Consider the following 16,052-nt stretch of genomic DNA (forward strand, 5'->3'; position numbering starts at 1 on the left):
AGTGGAGCTATCTAGTGAGCATGTTTTCATGAAACTCAGGAAGTATTTTGCAGAAGTAAGACCCATGAAAAAAGGACTGCATTTTTGGACTCAGCTCTTTACTGTCCCATATACTGTGGTGATCATGAGGGCAGTTATGTGCTGCCACACTTCTCATCCTGATCCCAAGCCTTCACTGCCCTGACTGTCTTAGAAACAGTTTCTGGTTCTCTCCTCATTAAGAAACCCACTCTCACTAATTCCAGAAGAGCACCCATCTCTGGCAAGTCAAGCAGCACCTTCCCAGCACATTTGGAGGCAGCCAGATGAGCTTGGTGAGGTCTGTGGTGTGGATCTGTTTTTTTTAGTTTCAGCACAGTATGCAAACAATATAGTTCTGCAGAATAGAGCCTGAGGGTTCTCAGAGCACTGGAAACCACTTTTAGGAAAATGCTAGCTTACAACAAACTTCATTTCAATAAAGCAGAAGGCTGTCCTTCTTTTGACCATCGCTGCTGTCATAGTGACATCTAGTTTCCCTGAGTTTTCATCCTTCCCTTGTCTGTTTAATACATTCACCCACCAGTTGCTGTGCTAGTTTTCAGAATAAGTCATTTCAGCTGAGGAAAAACATGAGGAAGAGACTCCAATTTTTTATTTTTTTTTTTAAAGTGCATTGTTTCTTCTAGAGCTTCAGTCATTTCAGTGGCAACACTTCGTTCGGGTGACCTGCATTAGACAGCACTCGCACTACAAAAGCAGAACTCACTGTGGGTTTGCTGCCCTGTCATCATCTCCTTCAGTGAATTCAGACACCATGCAGTACCACATACCCAGCACAGATAGTGTCACTAGCACAGCAACTGGTGGGTGAATCATAATGAAACTATGAAATGGAAACCTGTCACAAGCCAAAGGAAACGCTTTTCAGTGGAATGTTTAATCTCCATACAAGAGCCAAAGTTAAGGATGTTGGTGAGACAATTAACTTGTGCCCTGGTCACTAAATATAGCTTTTTATGCTACATACATATGCTACACTTATTTTCTGCATAAAAAGTTGATGGTTCTGTTGCCATGGGAAATATGAATACTTGCCATGACAACTGCAGCAGTACGTGGCACATAATCCTCTTCACAAAGAGCATCTTCCAAAGCAACCACTCCCATTCATACATCCTACAAAATTCTGCATCTTTGAGAGCAATTCAATGTGTATTTTTCAGGCACAGGGGTTAATCTGTACTTTACTGTGGCATATTTCCTTGTAATATTATATAATTATAATATTATTTATTACTTGGTTCTTAATACCCCTTTCAGTAATACATCTGAAAGCACTTTGCAAAGGTAATCTTTACAAAAGACTTCTCAGTTTATTTTACAGATGAGCAATTCAGGCAAAAAAAATTCATGAGTTCCCACAGAACAGCAGGATCAGGACTGGTGTTTGCACCCACATCACTTGGGCCTGGAACAGGAGCATGGCTCTCATTGCAAGAAGGTGGAATGAATTCTCCAGCCAAAATCTGCACCATCAGGGCAGAACAGTTGCTGGGGAAAACTTCAGTGAGCCCAGTGCATCTGTACTTCCCATCAGACAGGAACAACATGGCACAGTGATCTTATTGACCTGGTTTGGGGTGCACCGTGGTAACTGCATGACTGCTGGACACTCTAGGCAGTTTGGGCATGGAGGAAGGAGCCCTGTGCCAGCCAGACCACTGCAGAGAAAGTATTGTGTTCCCGGTAGCATTTTTTTCCAGAAGATGCTTCTGAAAACATCTTTCCCCATTCACATAGAGGAGCTGTGCATGGTGCTGCTGATCAGAGCTGTGCACACTAAAATAAAGCACACACTGTCTTCGCTGTGTTCATCTTGGTCAACCTGCAGCTCCAAGCATCCTGAAAACCTGCACTGCCCTTTGGCAGCTGGGCTTCCTCATGCCAAACCTCATGCTGCTCCCCAACAGGCACAGCTGGTGACACTGGCAAGCAAACACCACCAGTTTGGGTGGCCAGGTTGCACTTACTTCATCCTAAGAACCCATTGAAGGCCTGCCCTGCATGGTCCACTAGTGAAGCATGACGTTTTCTAAAATTATTTGCCTTTAAGTAATGTCTAGAGGAAAAAAAAAAGGAAAACAACAAATTTTGTTCAAGAATTATCAGTAATGTGGAAAAATGTGCCTGGAGTAAGTATGTGACTGAGAAAACCATTACCAACCCAGATGATGATTAATCTTGCTATTTACTCCTTAACCTTGCCAGACACATTCAAAATTGCATAATAAGGGTCATCTCTCCTTTTTCACAAGATTTACCCTAGAGGGAAACTCTCTCTATTTGAGTTACCAATGTTAATGATGTTGCTTTTGACTTTGGATCTATTTCCCTACTTTAAAAAACATATTGACAACTTTTTTCCACTGTTTAATTTGTGTAGTCACAGTAATTAAACATGAATCTTCAAATATTGCTTGACATGTTGTATACTTATCATCAGTGAAACAGTCTTCTGCTCATTTTCATAATTATTGTTTTTCAGATAAAAATGGTTATGTGCTGAAAGACTGACAGTTTTCTCCTTTTAGTTAAGTTCTCAGTTGTTTGCCCTTTTGGCAGTGCTGCATAGAAGTTATGTTTCATAATTAAATTAATTTCCATTTGCAAATGGAGACAATAATTTACTTTCCAATTTTTTTTGAAATTTACTTTAAATTGTTTCTTAATATAGAGGCCCAGGGGCCTGTTGCTGGGATGCCTCGACTCTGGAGGGGGTGGCACAGTAGAGGGCAGACACCCTTTTAGATTAGGATGGGGAAAACCTCGTTCCCATAGTCTTTTGCAGCCACATACTGGTGCCTTCTGGGCTGGTGTCCTAGTGGTTTGTGGAAATTGGTGTCACCCTTGTTCAGCCGCCGTTTGCCATTTATGTACCGTTCCTAGAATGTTCTTCCTTCCCTTAACCCCTATTGGCTCTGTTTTGCTGCATTGTTCCACCCCTGTTATCCCATTGGTTCTCCTGGTCTCTGGCCACTCCCCTGCACCACTTTCCCTTGTCCCTATTGGACCTCGAACCTCAGAGCCACTCCTTTTTCCACCTATTGAACCCTGAGCCCTCAGACCAGTTCTTGTCCTCATCTCTGAACCAATTTGTGGCTGTGTTCAATAAACTAGTTGTCAGAGTACCTAATGAGAACCTGTTCCTTTGTTTTAAATTTTCAGCATTTTCTATGGTGTGCTCTGGGCTCAGAGACGCAGGTCACTCTCTGGGATCTTGTTGCGGCACACACTGTAACATCTTAAGATGGGGCTCCAATACATACTGCAAGGAGCCAACATATCCCTTAATGGCATCTTAGGAAACACTGCTCATGTGCAGCCCTGAATGAGTAACAGGACCATATGTATCTCCTGGATATGATTGATTGTTGATTATGGTGGCCTTGATGGCCAAGAAAGTTTTGCCTGACTGATATCTTTAACCCTTCCTGCTTACGTGGGTAGTAAATTTTGGAAAGAATTAACAGTGACTTCAGGCTTTTGGTCACATGGAAGGGTTGGGTTTTTTCCATCTCCACGCTGAGCACTTTTACATAATGGCTGCCCACCAACTCCATGTATTTTCTTCAAGTCGTGTTTCCTGGACAGACCAGCTTTGCACTAAAGAGGAAAGATGACAGGAGAAGTACTTTTAGGCACCCATAAACCCTGGCAGGAGCAGCCTGTGTGGTTTCCATGCCTCAGAAGTGCTCTCCATCCCAACTCCCTAAGCAAGAGGCTGACTAAATTTTACTTGTCCATCAGTCATGCTGTTACACAAGAAGTTCTCAGAGTCTCTCCCTAACTGTTCATGTATTTGTATCTGCTCAGAAACCTTTCTAGCTGTCTTCTTCTCAGTAAATAAACATGTAGCTTCTTGTGAACAAAGTCTTATCAGATTGAAGAAGCTTCTTAAGAATGGTTGAGCTATGAGAACTAGTACAAAAAAAGCTGCAGACAGGTTGAAATACTTAAAGTGATAAGAAGCCCCAATGATTTTTTTCACTAAAAATCAGTATTTCATTCTAGGGGCCTGATTACACTTTCATTTATAAGGTGAGAAAGGAACGGGCTGTTGCTGTTGCATGTGCCCTTCATAAACCCTCAGCAAGCACAGTCTCTGTTTCTCACCACCCTGTGTTTCTGGGTTCTCTCAGATGGGGTGCTGCATGGGCACTGCAGTAGCTGCTCAGTGCATCTCGTGATGGTGCTGAGAGCTCAGGGGCCTCAGTGATGGGACCAAAGGAGGAGAGAGATTAAAAACATGACCTTTATGTTAGGAGGCAATAAGGAGTTTTTCCCAGCCATGATAAAGCCCAAGCTTTTTACTTTCTGCCTGTGTATGCGTGGGACTCACTACTCCTGCCTGGACTGGAGCAAAAGCTGTCCTGATTCATCCAGGCCTGCGGCTCCTGCCCTCCTGGTGGGAAGATGCAGCACATGGTCTCATGCAGCTCCTGCACTTCTCATCACATGTCACAGGGTTTCATCACAGCCCCTAAGAGCTAGGAGAGCATTTCTTCATTTCATAGAAGTCAGATCAGTCCTCTTTGAAAAGTAGCTTTCATCACTGATTAGTTACTGTGAGACTACAGCTTTGGGTTTGGTTTTTTTTTTATATCTTCATACTCAGTACAGGTTAGAGTTACAGCTGCTGGTGAATATGGGCAAGCCTCAACTTTTGAACAGGTTTCCTCTAAAATAACGACTTACAGTTTGAGGTACTGAACCAATGGATTTTGTAATTTCCTGCTAGTCACAGGCAAAACCCATTGTCCACATGAACATCAGGGGCTTTGCTATCACAAAGCACAAACACAAAACACACAGGGGCTAGGGACCAGTGAAATGATCTCTGAGGAACATCTCCTCCTTCCTCCATGAAAGCTTGGAGATCTCCCTGTGCATGGCCAACATTCAGCTTCACGTTTCTATTTCAGGTCTCGGCTGCTGGAGCTGGGTGGAGCAGTTGCCAGTTTACCTACTGTCTTGCCAGGATCAGGGCTTGAATGAGGGCAAGCTGGCTGTGACCCAGCCCAGATAAGTCTAAGGTTGTGCTGACAAGTTGGGGAAGAGAGGGAGCTGGGAGAACTTCTGCTCTCTATGACAATAGCTTGCTTTTTATTGTTCAAATTTCCAGACCCAGAGACCTTAGTGTACTGGCTTCTGCCCATGAATTAATTATGAGAAGAATGCGAGATGGTCTGTTTGGTTTTTTTTGGGCTGCTTTTCTGGACCAGAAGGTAGAGACCATTCTTTGGAACATGGGTATTTCCCATGACCTTTAAAAGTCTTCTTCAACCCAAACTATTCCATGATTCTGTGATCCTATGATTTAATGTCTCTGTATCATTTTGCTTGACCTAACAAACAAGAGCCCAGATGCAGATTCTAGAAACAAATACGGATTTTTTCACAGAACAAAACTGCCTGGGTGGAACTCAACCTCATCATGGTTGCTTATTTCAGCATGGCCTCTAAAGCTGAAAAGAGTTGCCTTGGAGAGTGTTTTGGAATAATATGCACTGTGGCCCAGTAAAGATGAACTTTGCATAAGTCTGACATATGTAAAAATAAGGCTGAACAACCAGGCAGTTACTACAAAAATGGTATTGCTTACACTTCCCAGAGGGTGAGGTGTCTCTTCTTTCATGAAGTCTGGTGGAGAGAGAACTTAATCGCATTTTTTTAAAATCCTCTCAGAATGGTAATAAAAGGGACATTTGCTTCTGTGTCCTCATAAAACATATAATGGGCAAAATTTTAAAGGGAAATAAGCATTTGAATATCAATTATCTTCTGGGAGAGATAACTATGTGCTGTGAAGGAACTCTGTTGCTTAGGCTCCCCTGCATGTTGGAGGACTGGATTTTATTTTTTGTGACTTCAGGACCTGAGCTTTATTTTAAGATTAGCTTGGAAGGTATAACCAAGGTTTTTAGCCAGGTGTATGACTGCATTTTATGTGCAATTTAAAATGGGAGTAAATAGGGCTATATCCTCTGATTGAACAAAAAGACAACAGAAATCTTCATGCAGAATTCTCCTTAGATCTACCTAGGCTGTACACAGTGATGGCAAAGATCAGCACCTTCTGTGCTGCTTGCAGGAAGAATGCAGCTTGAAAACAGATACCCAAAGTATGTATCTTAGATGAATATATTTAGTCTAGAAGTGTTCCAGACTGAGAAGTGATCATGCAAAATACGTTTTCCTTTCCAGTATTATTTTATTAAATAAGGAGAAAATTTTTATCCTACTTATTATCACAGATAATCTGTTTAAAGTGAGGATGAAGGAGTAGATCTGAGTGTGCATTCATAGGAAGTATTGTGACATATAGTGTACTCAAACTTTTAGATCTTAGTTTCTGGTTCAATGGTTAATAAATCAAGCAGAGCTTTTAGTGTTAACCATTTTTTGGGGAAGGGAACAGTCTAACTTCAGCAGTTTGAAACTTCTTCAATTAGTTAATCAGGTAGAATTTTCAGTGAAAATTATCAGGTGCTAATTTTCAGTGAAAGGTGATACCTAAAGCTTCAGAGGGTTCATTGTTTTGTTTGAAGGATGTACGTAAGTGTGTGAAAAATTGCATGTAAAAGAGAGAGATCTCTGGAGACTTTAGAAGATCCATACTAAGGAGGGAAGGGAGAGGCTCCCAAGGCTCATACCAGCAGATACACTTGTGCAGAGTGTTGCCATCAGTGCTGTCAGGACATTGGTGTGTGCCCATCAACTCCTTACATTGCTTCACATGTACCACACTACTGGTGCCTGCTGTTACCATCACACCAAATGGAGGGCTTTTCTTAAGAACACACTTCCAGGTGTTACTACAGCACCACAAGTTTGCAAAGTATGTAGATCATTGCTAATGCAGGAACATATTTCAGGCACCATCAAAATTAATCAATATCCTTTAATATGGGACACAACTGTCCTAGTTTGAGAAGTCTAATGTAGACAGCCTTGAGTAGCCTATCTTTATCCTTCTCCAAAAGGACAAGTTGAGTCCTAAATTCATCTGATGAAAATGATGAAGTGCAGAGGATACTCTAGAGAAAAGTAAATCATAGAATCATGGAATGGCTGGGGAGAAAAGGACCTTTGGAGATCATAGAGTCCATCTCCTCTGCTAAAGTAGGTTCACCCAGAGTGGTTTGCACAGGGTTGCATCCAGGAGGGTTTTGAGTATCAGAAAAGTAGACACCACATCTTTTGGCAGCATAGCATATATTCAGAACAGAGCACATTTTTTAGTTTCTTGGTGACTCCATTACAGAGTAAAATTAATAGACCCAATACAAAAGTGCCATGGAGCAGGCAGCTCCATGGCAAATCAGAACTGTAGGATCTGGCAGAGAATAAGCACCACTGAACATTTAAAAACTAAGCTGAGGAACATACTTTCATCTGGTAACAGAGAATAGGATGAGGTTTGGCCTGATAAAATGGGCTGGCTTGGTTTGGCTGGCTCTTTATCTAAATATATTATTATGCCCAAGCCAGCTGACAATTATATTTTCATCACTCATTACATGCATCGCTCAGAAGTTGCTCACTTCAGTCACTGAGTACCATCCCAGGGAATACTCCACCAGACCCATCTCAGGAACTTCTGCTGCTTAACATCACTTCTCCAAAGCCAGGAGCCCACCTCTTTTGTAAAACTACATCACTTTTGTAAAACTAGACCACTTTTGCACCAGGAGGACTGGATCTGCATTTCTTTTCCCTTTGCCAGGGCTCTGGGGGTCTCCATCTCACTGTGCCTAGTAAGTCAAACTTGCTCCACAGTTCCACTGAGAAAAATGATTATGCTGCATGGGAAATCCTGCCTCGCTGAGTGTTACTGCTCAGGCATTGCCTCTGCCACAGACAGGTGTCCCTGCCCAGGGTGAGCTGGTTCCCAAACCTGGCTCGCTGCAGCTGCCACCTGAAGCCTGTGGCACAGCATCTGCTGTATGCAGAGTGCCAGAGAAGGAAAGGGTTTGCTTCATGCCAGAAATCACTTGTTTTTGCAGGCATTTAAGGCATGGTGTGCAAGTGGGGTTTGCAGTGCTTCACTTGTGCCGAAAGGCAGTTGAAGAGTTTGTGTTTGGACAGATCTATATCTGCACAGAAGACATTGCAATGAAACAGCAGGGTGAGGGACTGTGGACAAACCACCCCATGATCCACAAGCAAGTGGCTGCCAGCTTTACATATTACAATATATCACCTACTGACAAGTAAAACTTCCGTAGCAGGGTCACTTATTCTCTAGGATAACTCCTCCATGAGGATTCTGTAAACACTTCCTGGGTGGGCAAGCAGACACTAGAAAGACAACGATGACACAATATAATGAAAACAATTTAGGGTTTGCTTAGCACAGAGTGAAGGACACAAGAACTCAGCAAGTTTGAAACAACAAAGAACACAAGTCAGAGGAGTCTTTTCCTTGTATCACTGCAAAAATCTGGTCTCTCAGATGGCTCTGTTAAAGTTGGTTTTGCACTGGGAATAGCCACTGGCAGGATGACAGCCTGCACTTTGCTCCTTAATATTACTGGCACATTTAGTTTGCCATGGTTTAATTAATACTAGAATTATTTATAGCTGCAGTCATGAAGGATGTGAAAGTTTTAAGAACTACTTGCAAAATCTAGATCCATGAAATTTCCTCTCATTTTCTGCTGTCCAAAGTTTCTTTTAAACCCTCCCTCTGATCTCTCCAGGCTGAAATTTGGAGGTAGGATGGCTCCATAAATGCATTGGGAAATAATACTTAGTAATGGACAAACCTGAATCAATGTGTCCTCTCAGCTCCTTTGGGATGTGGGTTAGCCAGCAGAGCCAGAAATTGTGCAATCGCTGAATTGCCTGGCTGCAATACTGCCCAAGTCCAGCATGCAGGGAGGTGGCTGTTTGTGCCTGTGCAGTGGGGGGAAGTGCCCATTCTGAATCAAATTTAAAAACTCCTTCTCAGCACTCCTGGGATACACATGATGATGATTGTGCCTGATGGCTTCAGCTGGGAAAGCTGGTGGGACAAGCCCAGGAAGGAACTGACCCACAAGAGGCCTTGCACCATGTGTGGTGTAACATGACTCCTCTCTTCTCACCCATTCTTCTGACTGTGCAATTGTGCATCCTCATGTCTGACAGCAGCTGTTTTTAAAATAATACAGCACATATAAATAGCCCGTGGAAGGTGGATGAGACTGATGGGGGCCCAAGTACACTAGCCCTATGCACAGAAAAAACTCAAGCTGGTTTTACCAAGCAGCAGAGGTTACAGTCTGAATAATTCATTTAACTACAGTGCAACTCTACCATGATAATGGATTTCAAGCCAAAAGTAAGTAATGTTTTGAAGGGGCTTAATGACAGGGGAACTTAGGTTCTCTCTGTAAATCACAAGGGGCTGTGTCCTTCAGACGGCAGGGTTGTATGTGCTCCCAAAGAAAGAAAATTTTTGCTTTTTTGGAAATGTCACACATTACTTTTGCTTTTTCAAGCACACTGAGATACAGCCAGAGAAAATACTAACTAGGAGATAAAAATTACTCTGTTGAATAACTGTCTAGTCAACAGGATCTCCATAAACAGTTATTCAGATATGTTCTGTTCACACCTATCACCAACTAATTGCAACATGACTATAAGATCACCAGGACTGTATTGACATGTGAGGTAGTGATTATGAACACAGAGCTTCCTCAGAAGCAAGGACTGTCCCACTTTTCACAGTGATGTTGGAGAACAGAAATCTCTGTGGAGCTCTAATGGGCTATAGGGGTGAGCTGACAATAAGCACTCTTTTATTAAGCTCTTTGAGAAAGTCAGGCTCCCACTGGGTTTGTTGTGAGAGCAGCAAAGCTCCTGACATAGCAATTCAATGTCCAAGCTTCTTAATACTGATGTAGGACACCAAATCACCAAGACCTCTTCAGTGTAATTAAAGGCAGAATGTGCTCCTGGCTGGCATATCCCAGCTCTCAAAGGGAATGCAGTCAGGGGTATTCCTGGAGTTTGTCCTGTAGCTTATATGGTCTATGCTACACAATAGGTTGCACTTGTGACGGTAAAAGCTCATTCAATTAGAAAGGGGGAAGAAGTAGTGATGGGGTGATAATTCAAGATCTTCCAAGTTCTGACCACAAACTTGCTGCAAAGTTTTGAGAAGTCCAAAGTTTCTCTTTTCCTCTCTTAAATCAAGTGGAAAAAAATAATTAAGCCAAATGGCATACAGGGGTTAATTAGTTATGGCTTGATTTTCAGAAATGCTAAGGAAATTTCAACTCATTCTTTGCACCCTTTATCTTTGAAAAATAAGGCCAGAGAGTGTTATATTCCTTGCAGCATTTCTTTATAAAGAGACTATTGCTCTTATAAGCTAAATCTATCTTGACCATCTCATCAGGGCTCTAGGCATTGATGCAGCACATGCAACATCTGCAGTAACTCCTCCTTGAACTAGTGCTTGAGCACAGACCATTAGATATGCTTATGTGGCCTGTGACTGCTGGTCACTCTATGTTGTCCTTATGTGAAGGTACCCGAGGAAGTGCCGCCAGTGTCCCTGGCTAGAGCACATTTGACCTGACCACAAGCACATTAAAAAGTCTGCCTGCACTTGGAACTGCCCTGCACAAGAGGATCTGATCTCTGATGAGCCACAATGGTCTGTGCAAACTGAATTGATTTGAGGGCTCCAACTTCCAGACATTGACTCTCACAATGCCTTCATGTGCTAAATAGGAGGACTCCCTACTCAGATGTGTTCCTTGTAGGGAATATTAGCACTATCTAGACTGTAGTCAAATCAGCCCTAAGCCCTAAGCTTTGGCAAGCACAGCTGTTGGAAGTTGTGGACACTTTACCAACTTACTCATTTTCCAGTCCTTCTGTCATTCTTGTTCCTCTGCAGACTTTCATCATCCTTGAATTAAAGGAAGGCTTGTATGAACAGAAATAATATAACTTAGTATCCCTGACTGTAGTCCTTCTACCTAATGCACTGTGACTATTTAACTGTGTCTCTTAAAGTCTCATCCAGAGTCATTACTTTCAATCCTGTGATCCTGCCGACACATCTGTGTCTTTTGATGCATGATTCTCTATCAGCCCACATAGTCCCTATGTATTACCTTACAGGGCTAAATAAAAACAAAAAAATAACTGCACAATTTGAATCACCATTATACTTGCTTTGCTATGAGAAAAAAATTGTCAACATTTAAAAAAATAAATAAATAAAAAATTCTGCTTTGGTACAAAAATCCATAGGAAAGAAAATGCCTACAAGAAAATTGGGTGCAATTACAACCCTCGAGGTCACAACAGTACTGTGGCCAGTGGGATTCTTGTGGGTGAAGTTATTCCCTGTGTGGAGTCCAGTCTGAAGCCTTTGTCACAAAAATTGTTCAAAAATAGGTTCTCTGCAGCAGTTAGGTTGCTCTTTGACTTAGGACTGAATTTAAGTCTATGTGCATATCAGATATGTAAGATTTTGTCCAATTTAAGAGTCTGAAAGGAATTTTTTTTCAAGCTGTGTGATGTGCAAAAACACGCAACCCATCAAGAAGAAAGACATAAAAAAACAATAGAGATACCAGAAGCACAAAGGAGGAATAAAGACATCCTTTGGGATAAGGCAATGGAACATGTGTGGGAGGAAAAACACACAGGAGAGATATGGAAAGTATTCAAAGAGAAATTACTGTATGCCAAATGGTTATGTGTACCATTGAGCTATAAATACTTCAGGACTGGAGACAAGGGTAAAATTTATACAAGAAAGTGGAAAAAAACATCAGATGTAAGGTAACGCTCTCTCAAAGCATAGGGAAATTGAAAAATTTGAGGCGGAAAATGGAAAGAAAGACCACTTAATGATGTGACGAGAGAAGGACCAAAACCACACTTGGTTCTTACATGTATGGGTGTGTGTTTACTAAAACCTTACTATTTGCAACCCTGCTGTCACTATGAATGAGTATTTCAGAAGCAGCTGCATCACAAAAGCTCAGACACCCTTCAGAGCCACCCTGGCAACACCTTCTGGTCATCCCACTTTTCTCCCATTGCTTACTGGATCCACCACTGCCTCCTGCACCATCCTACACTTGACACTCCTGTGAGTCCTGCTTGATGCTCTTTTCTGTGTTTGTTCAGCATCAAAAGGGCCCAGTGCCTCCATGTGCCTGAGACCAAGCAGAGCTACAAATCACACCCCCAGTGCCAAGGCCAGGTCTTAGAATCATCATTGCTGACTGCACACATTTCTGTTTGCCCAGCAGCAAATACCTGTCTATGGACCCTTATAAGTAGGAATTTCATGTCCCCAGGTAATGGATGTGAGTATACAGATAAAATGTTGCAACTCCTGTAACTATCGCAACAACCACATACAAGACCTATGCCCAGAGGTGTGAATAACTTCCAACAAGAATAGTCATGCATTACCTCAAGGAATTCAGGCTCCCCCGGGCAGGATTCATCTCAACCAAACTGAATTATTTAAGAACTCAATTCTTACTCCCAGTTAATTGTGCTGGCTTGCTTCTAGAAACAGTGGAGGGAGAAAGGCTCTTTCAAAGACTTTGACTCAGAGGCATGAACATTGCATGCGACTTCTCTTGCCATAGCAGTTTGTTGGGCAAGGTATGGGAGACTTTAACCTCATTGCAGGAAATTCTGTTTTCTGTAAATGGTTATGCTGTTGTAATATTTTGGGGAGGTGTGTAAATTGCTGAGAAGGAATATTTTACAAAAGGGTTGAAATGTACCTTCAAAACCCCATGGACCTACCACAAGCAGCTGTATACTTAGGCCCTGTGAAAGTTCATCCCCAAAAGACACTTTCCCATCACTGTCCTTTCACCTGATCCACTCTCTGTTTAGCCATGCAGGCTCCCTGGGTGAGATCAGTCCCGCTTTGTAGAAGGAACACCAGTCACACATGCAATCGTGCCTTGCGCTGAGCAGCAGGCAGGCGAAAGCTGTTTGGCTGCCCACTCTCTCCTCTGTCCTACTTGCTTTGCTGTGATTACATAAGCAGCTTTTGCCTGGCTCCTACTTTCTCATTTTCTTTGCTTGTTTTCTGATTTTTAGGACACTCTTTTGCTCGAGTTACACTGACCTCTTTTGTGAGAGAGGGTACAATATTTTCTGACTAAAGCCTCTTATCTTTAATAACCCAGCACATTTACTGTTCAAGTCAATAGCTAGACTTGGGAATTCTCTTAATTAGAAAAGAAACCACTCTAATCAATAGAAATCTGAAAGCCCCACGTAACAGAGAAGGAGCTGTGCAGAAATCTAGACCATCCACAAGCAAGACAGACACTGACAAGTATCACACTCATTTTCTTCTTTTCATTCAGCAGTGGAAAATATGTGAACATATTGCAGGGCACCCAAATGACTCTAAACCAAGTCATCTGTGAGAAGTTCTGCTTTAGTTATAGTGAAATTAAAAATGACACCATCATTAAAAAAAACTGGGTACCAGTTAATAACTTCCACAATTCTCCCTCCACTCTGGCCACTGTGGTTAAACCATGCAGCTGTGGGAGACTGTCAGCAGCACAGTGGCTTATCTGCCTTGGCTAGGAGTTTATCAAACACAAGCTGAGGGTTTCCTTCTCAGATGTGTGGCCGAGGTGGCAGCTGATGCAATGGCACAGATAGCCAAACTCCCAGTCCAGCCAGCTGTCATGGAGATGGATTTTCTCTTTAAATCATTACATGTCCAGGTTAATTCAAAAGATATTTTATCCAGGATATAAAAAAACTTGTAATATGGAAGGCAGGGTAATGTGAACAAGGAGGCAGAAGACACATACTGAGGGGACACAGGAGAGAAATGGGTTAAATCAGAAGGTAACAAAATGCACAAGGTACAACTTGGTCCAGGGGTCCCTTCCTCACCCTGCACAGGAACACAGCACATAAGGGTACACAGGTGTATCTGTGTATCCTAGGTACATGTTAAGATACCAGAGGATTGCTGTAAAATCTACTTGTCATAGGCTCCTATGGAAAAAACTCTGTTCCCCCAACTTTAAACTAAGCAGCTGCCAAGCTCCTGACTGGCAAGGCTGAACACCAACCCCAGGGATTTTGCTTGCAAGCCCTTACAGAGGATGACACTGGTCAGTGAGTGCCGAGAGCCTTCTGCATCTAGCACAGCATGGCAGAGCTTCTCTGCTCAAACAGAATGGAAGATTAATCAGATGTTAAAAATTACTATTCAAAAGATATTCTGACATAAATACCCAGACTGACAGCAGGGAATTCAGCAACATGTCCGAATCATCTTCCTCTTCAGGAGAGGAACAGAAACCGTTTCTCAAACAAATGAGAAAAATACTTTTGTTTTGCTTTGTTTCAAAGAAAAATCAACTGATAGCAGACATTTTAAAAAAACACCCATATTTAATTATAATCTTTCTGGAGCAACCAGGATGGCTTCAGATTATTTTACATAACTGTGTTAAATCCCCCCTGAGAATTATTCGCCTCCTACACTCCAGGGTGCCTGAGCTTAAAAGGTGGCCAGTTATTTAACAGGCTTGTCAGTAGCTTAAAAAATGTACCAGCACTTGCTGCAAAACAACCATTGCAAGTGGGTTTATCTCATTATCTCTGCAGACCCTCCACAATGGACAGGAAATTGTTCTTTGATGGTGCATTTTATTTTAAAATGCGTATTGCACTTGTGTTTTTAAATAGTAATGAACATAAAACATATATGTATACATGTACTATACATATACTTGTACGTATACGCATACATATACATATACGACCAAAGCTGTGAGTACCCTTTTTGAGCAGTGGCAGCCTTGCAAAACTTTACCAGTCAGTTTGCAAAAAGGCAGCATGTTTTTCTTCTGTAATTGGGAAAAGGAATAAACATCTTATTTTCCTGCATTTCCTTCCTAGAAAAAGAGAAGTCATCTAACTAATGAATAGCCTAGTATTTTGTTGGTGACTTAAAAATGCAACTGGGAAAGGGAAAGGGGACATGAGTCAGCCCCAGCTGAATGCTGTGATCTTTCCTTTTTTAGGCTACATCTATTTGATTTTTGGTGTTTAAGTTATGTTTTTAAGCACAATTCTCTATGTTCACATAACATAAATTATAAAGTGAGGAAAATATAAATAACAAAGTGAGGAAAGAACTGAATTCCTGTTCATGAACTTTTAAGTCCAGTAATTTCAAAGGAGTTTGCATGCAGACCTTTGTACCTCTCAAGTATTCTTCCCCAGAGGACAAGACTGTTGCTGGTCTGTTGCAGTGTGTTTATTTAATTTTGTAAAAGTTAATAGGTTTGAATTGTTCATTGGTATGTTCCTTTTTCCCCCCGGGTTAAATGTATTGGTTTCTACCTGCTGTTATCCTTCCCATACCCTGTCTGTCAAAGTAAACGCCCCCCCCTCCTTCTCAAAAGTTCCTTGTCTGTCATCCCAGTCCAGCCCCTACTCCCCTGTCCATCATTGTAAGCCCCACCCCATCTTCCAGATCCTTCCCTGACAATCATTTGCCCCTCGAGGTCCCACTGGTTATTGCATCTTGTTCCCTCCCTCTGCATATCCTTATTGGGTCTGAACTTGTGATCCCCTCCCCTAACTCCTCCCCTCGGGGTTCCCTATTAGTCCATTGTTCATACCCTTATCTGGAGATCGGGTTTTATTTAACCCTTTGCAGAGCAGTGGTCAGAGCTCTTTTGGACCTGACTCCGTCCAATGTGGATCCCTCATTTCCTTGTCCTCAATAAACTGTTGCTAGGAACTTGGATCCAGACAGGTTCCTCTGCTTTATTACCTCTGCCCTTGATGCCGTGCACCACAGAGCTAAGGGCAGTCCAAGTCTGGAGGTTTCACTGTGGGAAAAACTAAATTCCTAGTGATTCCCCACTCTTGGTGCTTGCCTGCGCCAGAATGTGAAAGAACACCATAGAGCTAGCTGGAGCTCCGGTGCAGAGCAGCGTCATTGGGCTTGAGCAGGCAGAAGGACAATTTGTGTCCTTCTG

This window comes from Pseudopodoces humilis, chromosome 15 (assembly GCF_049639895.1).
Source record: "Pseudopodoces humilis isolate 2021_Gansu_Grassland_sample_001 chromosome 15, ASM4963989v1, whole genome shotgun sequence".
NCBI classification, from domain to species: domain Eukaryota; kingdom Metazoa; phylum Chordata; class Aves; order Passeriformes; family Paridae; genus Pseudopodoces; species Pseudopodoces humilis.